The sequence below is a fragment of the Ornithorhynchus anatinus genome, chromosome 10, assembly GCF_004115215.2.
Source record: "Ornithorhynchus anatinus isolate Pmale09 chromosome 10, mOrnAna1.pri.v4, whole genome shotgun sequence".
Taxonomy (NCBI): domain Eukaryota; kingdom Metazoa; phylum Chordata; class Mammalia; order Monotremata; family Ornithorhynchidae; genus Ornithorhynchus; species Ornithorhynchus anatinus.
The window spans coordinates 8,485,068-8,499,785 of record NC_041737.1 but is presented as its reverse complement, the minus strand read 5'-3'; positions in this window follow the sequence as shown (position 1 = coordinate 8,499,785).

Here is a 14,718-nt window from a genome sequence, read left to right as displayed (position 1 = left end):
GCCACTTGTCTTTTGTGTGGTCTTGGGCAAGTCACTTCACTTCTCTGGTCCTCAGTTCTCTCATCTGTAAAATGGGGATTAAGACTGAGACCCACGTGGGGCAGGGACTGTGTCCAACCAGATTTGCTTGGATCTATCCCAGCCTTTAGTGCAGTGCCTGGCACATGGTAAGTGCATAAAAAATAGCACAGCTATTATTATAATTATTATTATTAAATTTTGTAGTGTATTCTCCCAAGCATTTAGTACAGTGCTCTGCACACAGCAGTCGCTAAACACCATTGATTGACTGATTGCCTGACTGATTGATTGATATAGTCTTTCTGTGCTCTAAAGCACCTCTTGGGATGATGGCATTTTCACTCTCCTAGGGTAGGACTGTGATTCTTTTCTCCCTCATTTAGAGGTCTTCCAGTGGGTTTGCCGAGCCTTTTCTGGAAGATATTTTTCCGGCGGGAATCGCTCCACCTTAACGCTGAATATTCCCTTGTTTTGCAGATCCAAATGTGCCTGGTCAATGTTAGAGAAGCAGTGTGGCCCCCGGGGGAAGGGCCTGGGAGTCAGAAGACCTGGGTTCTAATCCCGGCTCCGCCACTTGTCTGCTGTGTGTGTGACCTTGGGCTAGTCCCTTAATTTCACTGTGCCTCAGTTACCTCATCTGTAAAATGGGGATTAAGACTGTGAGCCTTATATGGGACAGGGACTGGGACTTACCCAATTTGCTTGTACCTACTTCAGTGCTTAGAACAATGCAGGGCACAGAGTAAGCGCTTAATAAAATACCAGAATTATTATTATTATCATAAAACTGTGAGCCCCTTGTGGGACAGGAACCGTGTCCAATCTGATGAGTCTATATCTACCTCAGTGCTGAGTACAGTGTCTGGCTCGTAGTAAGCGCTTAAGAGATACCATAAGGCAAGAAAAAAAAAAGACACCCATGGTCCGTGAGGAGCTGTTGAGGACCGAAGGAGTTAAAGTTCACGGGAGTTTCCGTTGTTTCTGAAAATTCTATATTAGGCATTAAATAGGACTGACCATTTATCTTCCCAGGTAAACCATGTTGATGTTCGTCAGCTAGCCCAGACTGTTTATATGGCTGTCTTCTTAGATATAGCGGTCAATGGCCGTCCTGGTGTCCTAAGTGAAATGTTAGTCAAACACGTCGGATTTAATCTGATTCTCCGGGCGGGATCCTCCTCCAGATTTGGCCAACTCCCCAGAGTCTCTCAACCTTTTTTATTTTATGGAATTTCTTTAGTCCTTCCTATGTTCCCGTGTACTACGTGTATTAAGCGCCGGTGTAGATAAAGGATAATCAGATCAAACACAGTCTCTGCCCCACACAGGGCTTACTACAGTCCCTGACCCACGTGGGGCACACAGTCTTTCCTCCTTTTGCAGATGAGGAAACTGAGGCTGCCTAAGGGTCGGAAGAATGGGTATGGAATCCCTCATTTTCCGGATGAGCAAACTGAGGCACAGAGTAGTCAAATGACTTACTCAAAATCACACAGCAGGCAAGTGGCGGAGTCGGGATTAGAATCCAGATCCACTGACAGCCAGTCCTGTGCTCTCTCCAGTAGGTCATACTGCTTCCGGTCTCTTTGTCCCCATCGGCTAGTGGGAGGCTTAGGAGTCGTCACCACATAGGCAGAACTATTTGTATTGATGTCTGTCTCCCCCCATCTAGACTGTAAGCTCGCTGTGGGCAGTGAATGTGTGTCTTGTTTTGTTGTACTCTCTTAAGCGCTTAGTACAGCCCTCTGCACAGAGTAAGGACTCAATAAATGTGATCTAATGAATGAATGAAGGATAAGTATTCTGAAGAAAATAGGGGACTAGGGCTAGGTTTATTAGAGTTTGTAGGTTAGGGCTAGAGTTAGGTGTGTGTATGTGTGGGGTATTTGTTAAGTGCTTCCCAAGTGTCAAGCACTATACTAAATCCTGGGCTAGATACAAGCTGATCAGGTTGGACAAAATCCCGGTACCACGTGGGGCTCACAGCTCTAATCCTCATTTAAAAAAAGAGAAAACCGAGGCACAGAGAAGTAAAGTGATTTGCCCAAGGTCACGGGGCAGACAGGCGGCGGAGCCGGGATTAGAACCCAGGTCCTTCTGACTTTATCCACTAGGCCATGCCGCTTCTTGCTAGGCCTAGTTAGGACTGAGGCTGAAGTTAGGGCTAGGGGTAGGGTTAGGCTTAGGTTTAGGTTTAGGACTAGGGCTGGGTTTAGGATTAGGTTTAGGCCCAGGACTCAGGTGGGATCAAATGTCTTTCTAGGCCAATATTCGGAAGTTTCTTTAGAGTCCAGATTAGGTCAAGAGTTTAGGGCAAAGGTCAGCATTAGGAAAAAGCAGTAACAGCAAATACCGGTCTTTCCAGTCTTCCATTTGATGGTGGAATGAACCAGGAAGCGGCAGGGTGGTAAGTGGAGAAATGGAACGTGGGAAAAGTTTTACAGGCCGCCGGTTGAACATTAAATTCAGAAACGACCTTAGCCGAGTTATACCCCCAGAGGACACCATGCCTCAGTGATTAGGTAGTGCCAAGTCAACCCCCAAACCTTGATTTGAATTCTTGCTGCATTACTAGATTGCTGTGCGACTCTAGGGGTTTGATTTACCCTCTCTGATTCTGAATGTCAGGGGCAGACATTCCCTCGGGAAGTCAGGAGGGCCCCACTTTTAACCCTAGGGAATTCCACCTGTCCCTTTGCCTTGTCCCATCCATTAAAATAAATAAATAGATAAAAACGGTGATGAAAGAGATCGAAAATAAAATCTGGTCTATACCTTCCTCGACAGAATGAGCAGTGTTTGTCCATGCCTGATGACAAGCTTAAGCTTTTGGCTTTGAAAATGATGAGAAGGCCACCTCCTTCACCCCCGTTGTTGAGTAGGGATTGTCTCTATCTGTTGCCAAACTGTACTTTCCAAGAGCTTAGTACAGTGCTTTGCACACAGTAAGCGCTCAATAAATACGATTGAATGAATGAATGAATGAGCAAGCAACAGCCATTAGTTAATTTGTGTTCATTTATATTAGTAATAGCATCATGGAGACACGGACACAAAAGGTGGGAATTTCCAGAATTTAAAGAGTTGTTAATAATAATGAAAATGCTGGGCGGTGAGCAGCGCTGTGTGATCTTGGCCAAGTCACTTCACTTCTCTTTGCCTCAGTTCCCTCATCTGCAAAATGAGGATTAACCCTGTGAGCCCCATGTGGGACAGGATTGTGTCACCAACCTGATTTGCTTGCATCTGCCCCAGTGCTTAATATGTTGCCTGGCACATGGTAAACTCTTAAAAAACTACCATTTAAAAAAATCTCCCCAAAGCCCTCTTCAACTTACTGACGGTTTTTGAGGAACAGATTCCACCTTCTCAGCTCTGGCTGTGCGATAAAGAATTTCCATCGACGGGTTCCTGCTCCTTTCCCCGACCCACCTGGCTGGCAGCGGCTCATCCTGAGCAGCAGTACGGCCTGGTGGAAAGAGCACGGGCCTGGGTGTCAGAAGACCTGGATTTCAATCCCGACTCTGCCGCTTATCTGTTGTGTGACCTTGGACAAGTCATTTCACTTCCTCTGCGTCTCAGTTCCTTCATCTGCAAAATGGGAATTCAATACAGTTGATCCTCCTACTTAGATCGTGAGCCGCATGTCTTCTATCTACTCCAGAGCTTAGGAAGGTCTTGGCACAGAGTAAGGGCTTGATCAACACCCGATTATCGTTATTTTTATTATTATTATTATCCTGCGGTCAACAGAACTAGCATTTGGGTAAGAGCCGCCCACCCCATGATGCTCCAGTGAGCAGCTGAGAGGCGAGGCGGGGGAGAGAGAGAGAGAGAGGAGTCGGTGGAAGAGAGGAAGCGTGGTGAACTGGGAAGGATGGAATGTACTCTTGAAATGAAATGTGAATGTTCTGGTCCTTTTTCTGTTCTTCCAAATATAGAGCCTTTTGAAGTGAGGGGGTCTTTCTGCCAGTTCCGAACTTCGGGCGGAAAGCCAGCCGGGAATGTAAAGTTGGAATTCCAAACATCAGCAGAGGAGATCACACGTGCAACCGCAAGCTCACGGACAAGCATGCCCACCCGCTACCCACTGGAGTCCGGAGTGCTTCCAACTTACATACCTGTGGGAGGCCATGGAAAAGGTGTGGGGTGGAACAGGGCGTTCTTAGTGTCAGAGTGGGCATTTGGGTGGGCTGGCCGTAAGTTTGGAGGAGTGAATGGATGGTTGGATGGATGGATAGACGAATGGATGGAAGGATAAATGGATGGAAGAATGTATGCATGAATAGATGGACGGATGGATTGATGGATAAGTGGGCGGTGAATGAATAGATGGATGGATGGAGGAATGGATGACTGAATGAATGAAATGATGGATGGATAGATGGATAATAATAATAATAAATAATAATTTTGGTATTTGTTAAGTGCTTACTATGTGCCGAGCACTGTTCTAAGCGCTGGGTAGATACAAGGTAATTAGGTTGTCCCACGTGGGACTCACGGTCTTCATGCCCATTTTAACAGATGAGGTAACTGAGGCCCAAAGAAGTTAAGTGACTTGCCCAAAGTCACACAGCTGACAAGCGGCAGAGCCGGGATTAGAAGCCACGACCTCTGACTCCCAAGCCCGGGCTCTTTCCACTGAATCACGCAGCTTCTCGATAGATAGAAGATAGAAGCAGCAGCATGGCGTAGTGGCTAGAGCATGGGCTAATCAGAAGGCCATGGGTTCTAATCCCAGCTCTGCCACTTGTCTGCTTTGTGCCCTTGGGCAAGTCACTTCACTTCTCTGGGCCTCAGTTCCCTCATCTGTAAAATGGGGATTAAGACTGTGAGTCCCAAGTGGGACAGGGACTGTATCCAACCCAACTATCTTGTACCTACCCCAGCACTTAGAACGGTGCCTGGCAAATAGTAAGCACTTAACAAATACCATGATTATTAGCATTATTATTAGCATTATTGTTGTTACCCCAGCACTTAAAACAGTTCCTGGCACACACTTAACAAATACTATTATTATTAATATTATTATTGTTATCATTATGTAACCAATTCTGGGAACAGAGCTCCACTCCATGGAAATAACTGATCTGTCTCCTCTGAGGTAAGGGGATTTTTGAATCATTCATTAAACCATTCAGCTGCCTTGTTTTTTGGGGGGAAATAGAGAGCCGTTTAGTAAACAAACCTGAGTTTGCGTGGTGTTATCTTCCCTCACGACTGAATTCATATTCTCAACTGTAGCTAGAGCCAGAAAGAGTCCCGGAGAAATCACAGTTGGCCCATTCAAGCTCTGGCAGAGGAATATTTAATCCCCAATTCTAATCAGCTCTTACCTAGACGAATAGGGAAGCAGCTTCCAGAGGCAGCGTGGATCAGATCAGTCAGATCTGGGTTCTAATCCTGGCTCTGTCATTTGCCTGCTGCTGTGACTCCATTAAGCTTTAATGGAGCTTAACTTCATTTAACTCCATTAAGTCACTTAATTTCTTTCTGCTTCTGTTTCCTCATCTGTAAAATGGAGTTTAATTTCTGTTCTCCCTTTGACTATGAGTCCCATGAGGGAAAGGGATCGTGTTTAATCTCATTATCTGTATCTAGTAGGGCTTGGCACAAACTGAATACTCAACAGATGCCTTTAGGATATAGCCTGTCAGCCGTATGTTCTTATTTAGGCCTTTGAAAACTATCGATTTTTCCCCTCACAACCTTCCAGGGCAATGAATTGGTATTATTGCGACCAATTACTTTGTGTCAGGGAGGCGTACAGAAGGAAAGGCAGTCTACCAGCGTGGCTCAGTGGAAAGAGCATGGGCTTGGGAGTCAGAGGTCATGGGTTCGAATCCAGATTCCTCCGCTTGTCAGCTGTGTGACTGTGGGCAAGTCACTTAACTTCTCTGTGCCTCAGTGACCTCATCTGTAAAATGGAGATCAAGACTGTGAGCCTCATGTGGGACAAACTGATTCCCCTGTATCTCCCCCAGCGCTTAGAACAGTGCTCTGCACATAGTAAGCGCTTAACAAATACCAACATTATTATTATTACCAATCAGGCCAAAGAGAAGGAAAATACTGGCCCCTGGTGGACAGAAAAGATAAAGGATGACAATAATAATAATAATAATAATAATAATGTTGGTATTTGTTAAGCGCTTACTATGTGCAGAGCACTGTTCTAAGCGCTGGGGGAGATATAGGGTCATCAGGTTGTCCCACGTGAGACTCACAGTTAATCCCCATTTTACCGATGAGGTCACTGAGGCCCAGAGAAGTGAAGTGACTTGCCCATAGTCACACAGCTGACAAGTGGCATGACCTCTGACTCCCAAGCCCCGGCACTTTCCACTGAGGCACGCTGCATCTCTAAGATTTTTAAAAAAACCTGTCTGTTGATCCAAAGTGAAACACTTCGGGAACAATATCTACTCTCTGGGATTTTAGCTCTTGTCCTTTTTTTTGACGAGCATCTGCCATGGAGAAGCCTCTTGTGGGCAGGGGGATTGTCTCTATTGCTGAGTTGCACTTTCCAAGCGCTCAGTACAGTGCTCTGCACACAGTAAGCACTCAGTAAATACGACTGAATGAATGAATCAGTGAAGAGTAGTAATATTTGTCTGGTTTTGTTTCGCTGTCTGTCTCCCCCTTTCAGACCGTGAGCCCGTCGTCGGGCAGGGATTGTCTCAATCTGCTGCTGAATTGTACATTCCAAGCACTTCGTTCAGTGCTCTGCACACAGTGAGAGCTCAATAAATATGAATGAATGAATAATAATAATAATAACGATATTTGTTAAGGGCTCACTAGGTGCCAGACACTGTTCTCAGCACTGGGAAGGATACAAGCAAATAGAGTTGGACAAAGGTCACTCAGCAGAGCTGTGATTAGAACCCGTGACCTTCTGACTTCCAGGACCCTTCTCTATCCACTACGTCGTGCATCTCCTGCATATTACTGTACTAATAAATTATTACTATTGCTATCATCAACAATAACAATAATAATATTGCCCTTTCCACTAGGCCATGTTTTTTTTTTTACCACTTTCTAGTGTTATAATTTGGTTCATACTCCCCGCTAATCTTATGTTGACCTTGTCTGCCTATCTTTCCCTTCCACCTCTCTCCTTTCCCCCATTTCTTCCTCCCCCTTTATCAACAGCTCCGTGCCTTGTCACTCTTCTTTTCCTGAATTACGAATCCAGAATGCTGGTGAGTCAGAGAGCTGATTCACTAATCTGAACCTACAGTCGATCAGTCATCTTTATTGTACACTTACAGTATGCAGGGCTCTGTATTAAATACTTGACATAACAGTATAACTGAGTTAGTAGATGTGTTTCCCGGCCACAACGGGCTTAGAGGGGGAGACAGACATTTATGTAAATAAATAAATGAATTATGGATATGTATGTAATTGTCGTGGGGCTGAGGGAGAGATGAATAAAGGGAGCAGATTCAAATGCAAGGCTCACATGAAAGTGGGGAGGGAGAAGAGGAAAGGAGGGCTAAGTCAGGGAAGGCCTCTTGGAGGAGATGGGCCTTCAGTAAGACTTTGAAGATGGGGAGAGTAATTGTTGGATATGAAGAGGGAGGGGGTTTCAGGTCAGAGGCAGGATATGGGCGAGGGGTCTGTGGTGAGACAGATGCGATCGAGACGTGGCATTGATTGGCATTAGAGGGACGAAGTGTGCGGGCTGGGCTGTAGTAGGAGAGCAACGAGGTGAGGTGAGAGGGGCCAAGGTGACTGAGTCGCTTTAACGCCGAGGGTAAGTAATTTCAGTTTGATGCGGAGGGGGATGGGTATCCACTGGAGGTTCTTGGGCAGAGGCAGGGGAAGCAGCAAAAGTAAATTATATTGGTTTACCTAATGGTTTTATGGCCCAAGACAGGAAGGCCGCCTTTCCTTCCAGACACCCACATTTGCGCTTGCCTCAGCCTGCTAGGAGGTGATCTTATCCGGGAGGGGAAGGGAGTGGAAGTTGTCCCTTCAGAGTCTCTGGGGTCAGATCCAGGAACCCACGGAACAGACTTGCCCCTAAAAGATGTTCAAGTTTCAATTCCCCCGCACAGCGCTGCGGGGGCCAAATTCGTTGAGCCCCGGGGCGTGGAGGGCGGGGGAGAGGGAGTGGGATGGGGTAGAGTCAGCTGCCCTCATCCTGCCTCTGCCCGGAACTTCACACCGGTGTTCATGAGACAAGCTTTCTGAGCCCCCGGTTTCCTCTTCTACAAAAGAAGAATGAGTAACCCCATTTAACTCCATTAAGTGGAAAACGGGATGTGACGTGTCCCCATATCCACTTTGGGCCGAGAGGCTGGTGGTCTGGGAGGCTCCTCTGTGACTCCCCAGGACATGAGTCGTCCTCCCTGTGCCCGAGTCGGGAGGCAGGCAGGTAGGCTGACAGCAACCAGCTTTGAGGTGGGGATTTAGGAGGAGGAGGGTGAGCCAAGTTGTCCTTCCCCCCTCAGAGCGCTCCGGCTTCAGGCCAAAGTCGCCCCTTCCTCCGCGTCCTGTCCGAGTCCCGTCCCTCCCAACGGACGTGGTCTCCAGGACCAGGCCGGGGAAGCCGGCTGCCATCAACCCCTCCCTGTTGGGCCTCCTGAGGGGATGGAGATGGAGACGGGGACGGAGTGGAGCCGATCCATAATAAAAATAATAATTATAGTATTAGTTAAGCGCTTACTATGTGCCAGGCACTCTATTAAGCGCTGGGGTGGATACGAGCAAATCAGTGGATACTCCCATTGTGCTTATGCCGGACATGACTGTCTACTCAACAGGGACCGGCCCTTTGGGTCAGAACTCCCATCAATCAATCCATCAATCTTATTTATTGAGTGTTTACTGTGTGCAGAACACTGTATTAAGCACTCAGGAGAGTACAACAGAGTTGATAGACACGTTCCCTGCCGACAGAAAGCTTACAGTCTAGAGTGGGAGACAGATATTAACATTAGTGCTGTGGGACTGAGGGGTTGGTGAATAAAGGGAAGAAATCAGGATGACAGAGGGGAGTGGGAGAAGAGGAAATAAGGGTTTAGTGAAGGAAGGCCTCTTGGAGGAGACGTGTCTTTATTAAGGCTTTGAAGGTGGGGCGAGTCATTGTCTTCTCCCTCAGTCCTTTGAATGGTATCCCAGCCTAAGAACCAGTTGCGACTCCTTCTGGGAGATTGTTTTCCCCTTCAGGAACTCTTCTTTGCCCTTACTGAGCTCTCAATGAGGTGAACACTGGCCGATAAGCGGTGGAGCCGGAATTAAAACCGAGGTCCTTCTGACTCACAGGCCCGTGTTTTTATAACTAAGTCATGCTGCTTCTCATAATGATGTCCCAGATGGACAGGAACTGTACTCAGTGATTTTGAATCTATCCCTGGGTTTATAGCATATAGCAAACAATAAATAGCATATTAAATAAAAACCCAAGGTTAATCTTTGGTCAAAGGAAATTTTCTGGATTTACTTGAGATCTGTGCCTAAGATGTTGGCTCATCTAATTTATAGGGTCATTTCTGACTTAAGCTCTTCTGTGTGTTTTCTCCGCTGGATTTTTAGCCTAAGGCACTTCTCCTCCCCTCCTGCCATGATTCCGATATTCGAGGCCCTATCCCATTTTCTGGTTTATCTTCAGACGAGCCTGAAGATTAGCTCGATGGGGTTTGACGCGTTTGAGAGTTGAGAGGGGAGATGACAGATAATAATAATAATAATAATTATGGTATTTGTTAAGCTCTTACTGTGTGCCAAGAACTGCTCTAAGCGCTGGGGTAGATACCAGGTAATCAGCTTGTCCCACATGGGGCTCACAGTATGGGGCTCACAGTCTTCATCCCCATTTTACAGATGAAGGAACTGAGGCACAGAGAAGTTAAGTGACTTGCCCAACGTCACACAGCAGACAAGTGGCGGAGCTGGATTTAGAACCCATGACCTCTGACTCCCAAGCCCATGCTCTTTTCATTAAGCCACGTTGCTTCTATCATGAGGTTCTTGGATCTGCTCCCTTTTTCACCCCTCCTTCAGCCCCACAGAGCTTATGTACAAATGCCAGAATTATTATTATTATTTTGATGATCCCCAGGGTTGATCAGTCAATCAATTAATCAACAGTATATATTGAGCACTTAGTGTATGCAGAGCACTGTACTAAACACTTCGGTGAGTAAAATACAGTAGAGTTGGGAAAAAACACAATCCCTGCCCTCAAAGAGCTATCAGTCTAGAGGCTGAGATGGACATGAAAATGAATTACACAAAGGGGAAATGGTAGAGTTTTAAATAGATGTATGAAGGTGCTGTGGGGCCAAGGGTGGGGTGAATATCGAGTGGTTTAGGAGTACAGTGGGATTTTAGGAGAACTTTGAAGGTGGGGAGAGTAACCGTCTGTCGGAAATGAAGGGGGAAGAAATTCCAGGCCAGAGGGAAAACTTGGGCAAGGGGTTGTCAGTGAGACAGAAGAGATGGAGGTACAGCGAGTGACTAGGTTCGACTAAGAGGAACAAAGTCTGTGGATTGGATCGTAGTAGATCACTGAGGTGAGGTAGAAGGGAGAGAGCTGATTGAGTGCTTAAAAGTCAACGGTAAAGAATGTCCATCTGATGCCGAGGTGGATGAGCAACAACTAGATGTTTTGGAGGAGTGTGGCGATGAGGTCTGATGCAGACCGATGAATAAGAAACAGCTAAAAGGGTGTGAAATCAATAGAAATAATTCCCTCTGGCAAAAAACACAGTAGCAAATATATCAGTAGCAAAAAGGAAACAGAGAAGAACCCAAGTGAACCACAAATTGAATCACTTTCCTTGAAATTCAGGCCCAGAATTTCCTTTCTGCCTCCCCCTAACCCCACACCTCCCCCGTCTCCCTCCCACCTCAGTTCTCTGACGCACAAAGCTGCTGTCTGTTGTTTGCACAGAACCCGGGGGGGGGGGGGGTTGGGTTCCCATTGCGATATTATTTCAGGTCATGAATAGTTGTTGGTGAATTACCACAGGTATTGTTCCTAAGGTCACTGGGTTGAAAAATGTCTAGAATATGAGGGTTGGTAGGCCCAGGAAGCACCTGGGGCCATTCTGCCAGGAATGCCAACTTTGGGCACCAATTCCATTCATTCAATCGTATTTATAGAGCGCTTGGGGAGTGCAAGTCAGCAACAAATAGAGACCATCCCTGCTCACAATGGGCTCACAGTCTAGAAGGGGGGAGATAGCAAAATAAATAAACAGGCTACTGCTTCAGAATTTGGAGAGCAGTGTGGCTTAGTGGAAAAAGCCTAGGCCTGGGAGTCAGGAGAACTGGATTCTGATTCCCCGCTCTGCCACTGGCATGTTCTGGGAACTTGGGCAAGACTTTTAACTCCTCTGGGCCTTAGTTTCCTCATCTGAAAAATGAGATTTCAATACTTATTCTCCCTCCTCCTCAAGCTATGAGCCCAACGTGGGACATGGACTGTGTCCGGCCCGATCGCCTCGTATCTACCCCAGTGGTTAGAACAGTGATTGGCCTGTAGTAAGCGCTTAACAAGTACCATGATGATAATAATTAGTATTATTACTATTACCCCTACTAATTGGTATTAATAGTCAGCTCACAAATGACTTAGAAGTCTTCCCTGAGTCAATCACAGATGACCCGGAAATATCATCTCTGTCTTCCCCAAGTAAAGCACTTAGTAGCATGGCAACCGTGAGAGCCCAGAGAGGCGACAGGCGTCAACCTCCCTGCGGGCCCACGCCACGGACCGAGGAGCCAACTTTTTCTCGAGGAAGAATCCCGGGACATTCCACAGATGCTTTCCGTTTCAATCACAGGAGCGGAAAATCCCCATCTCAACGTGAGACGTCCATCCCACCCCCGGGCACCGCCCAGTCATCGATATCACAGAGGAGCCCAGTACATTGCCAGTTCTTACAATTTTATAATTAAATTCCATGGCAGCGGGCCAGATATAACAGGAAAGGCACACGCCTCAGTGCGGGACAGCCTTCCCGAGCCCTGGGAATTAGCAGATAAATTATATCTGTAATTTGTTTATTTAAATATATCTGTACATTTCTTTATATCAATGTCTGTCTCCCCCTCTGGACTGTGAACTCACTGTGGGCAGGGAATGTGTCTGTTTATTGTTGCATTGTACTCTCCCAAGAGCCTAGTACAGTGCTCTGCACCCAGTAAGCGCTCAGTAGATATGATCGACTGACTGACAGTGTTTTGGTCGCTCCTCGTAGGTGGATGTTTGGATGCTCTGTTTGAAGTTTCCCGAACCCTTCTGGGTGTGTTGGAAATAAGTCTGGCTACACGCTCTCATTGCTGCTGAAATCTCTTTCTTCCACCCAGCCCTTGAAAGCAGTGAGCCAGAGTACATACATTTCTGATACTATCTTCAAAGGCTGAGGGTTGAACCGGACCCAGGTTGCATTATTCACCTAATGCCATGGCAATGCCCAGCTTTGACCAGGATGATGCAAACTTCTCAGTGGACTTTCCTTGAAGCTTATCTACCAGCATCCGACACCAGCTGGGATGGAATGGTATGTGCCCAGAACTGTACTAAGCACTGGGGTAGATGCAAGTTAATCAGGATGGACGTAGTCCCTGTCTCACATGGGGCTCGCTGTCTCGGGGAGAGGGGGAACTGGTATTGATTTCCCATTTTACGGATGAAGAAACTGAAGTACAGAGTTGGGAAGTGACTTGTCCAAGGTTACACATCAGGGTTAGAATTGGGTCCTTTTCCGCACAGGCCTCTTTGTTCACTGTCTATTCGTTTCACGTTCACGTGAACACAGCCATGCGTGTATACACACACACACACACACACACAGAGGATCGCTCTCTGGAATCCAGATAATCGAAATAATGAATAGTTATAGTATCTATTATTATGGTATGTATTAGAATATCCTCTGGACTGTAAGCTTCTCCTGGAGATTGTATTTGGTACAGTGCTCTGCTCACAGTGAACACCCGAAACATACAGTCGAACACATATATCAAAGCATTGTATTAAGCACTGGGTAAGAGATGAGAGGATTAGAATGGTCACAGTTTCTGTCTCACATGGGGCTCACAAGCAAGGCAGGTATCTTCCATCCCATTTTATAGATTAAGAAACTAAGGCACAGGATTAATTGAGCTTTGATCTCCCCATATTTTATTCCCCTACTTCCTCTTCAGCCCTTCCACAGCACTTAAGCACCTAAGAACTCACATTTTCTATAGCCTATGCACATCATCATCATCATCAGTGGTATTTATTGAGCATGTACTGTGCGCAGAGCGCTGTACTAAGCCCTTGGGAGAGAACAATGCCACAGAGTTGGTAGACATGTTCCCTGTCCACAGCGAGCATCTTACATGCTCCATTATTTCTTCAATCTGCAATTTCTTTAAGTATCTTTCTCTCCCACCGGATTGGAAGCACTCTGAGGGAAGGGATCATGTAGATTAATTGTGGTATGCTGTCCCAAGCGCTTAGTACAGAACTTTGCACCCAATAGACACTCAATAAGTGAAGTGAAGTGAATTGCCCATGGCCACTCAATGGCAATGGCTATCCTGGGTCTAATAATAATAATCGTGGTAAGCGCTTGCTCTGTGTCAAACACTGTACTAAGCAGCGAGGAAGGTACAAATTAGTAGGGTCAGACATAATTCCTTTCCCATACGGGGATCAAAACTGAAGTGGGAGGGAGAACGGGTGTTGAATCCCCATTTTACAGATTAGGAAACTGAAGCTCAGGAAAGTGAAGTGACTTGCCCATGGTCTGCCAGTGGACTGGTGACAGAGCCGGGATCAGAACCCAGGTCTTCTGACTCCCAGGTCTGTTCTCTTTCCACTAGGCCGCGCTGCTTTCCTGGGCTAGAAACCAGTCCTGATTCCCAGTCCAGGTTCTATGCGCTTTCCATTATTCATTCATTCATTAATTCAATCGCATTTATTGAGCGCTTACTATGTGCAGAGCACTGTACTAAGCGCTTGGAATGTACAATTCGGCAACAGATAGAGACAATCCCTGCCCAATGACGGACTCACATTAAACCACACTGTCACCCAGTTATCCTTTCGTGGGAGCAGATGTTGAGAGAAAATAGTTTCTGTGAGTCTGAAAGTCTCTTCCCAAGCCCCGCTCTCTCCTACCTATGACTACTGGTCTGCGGCCGTGACTCCTTATTAATAATAATAGTAATGATAGTAATAATAATTTTGTCACTGTCCTAAATGCTGTGGTAGATATGAGCAAATCAGGTTGGGCACGGTCCCTGTCCTATGTGGGGCTCACAACCTTAATCCCCATTTGACAGACGAGGTAACCGAGTCCCAGAGAAGTAAAGTGATTTGCCCAAGATGACACAGCAGGCAAGTGGCGGAGCCTGGATTAGAACCGAGGTCCTTCTGACTCCCAGGCCTGGGCTCTATCCACTAGGCCACGCTGGTCCTTGTTCTCGCTGGGTCCCTGGGGGTCCCCCTTATTTGCCCCCTCAGCAGTGTCTGACCCTCCCTTCGAGGTTTGGGAACCCTGGTACAGTTCTGCCTTAAAACAAAAAAAAAGAAGATGGATCATCACGATAGGAGGACATAATAAAGATACATTTATTATTCCATTATTCCAACTACCCCTGAAATGTAGGCTAACTGCCCCTCCCCCCCGCCCATCGCTGATCTCAGCACAAGGAATAATAATGATGGTATTTGTT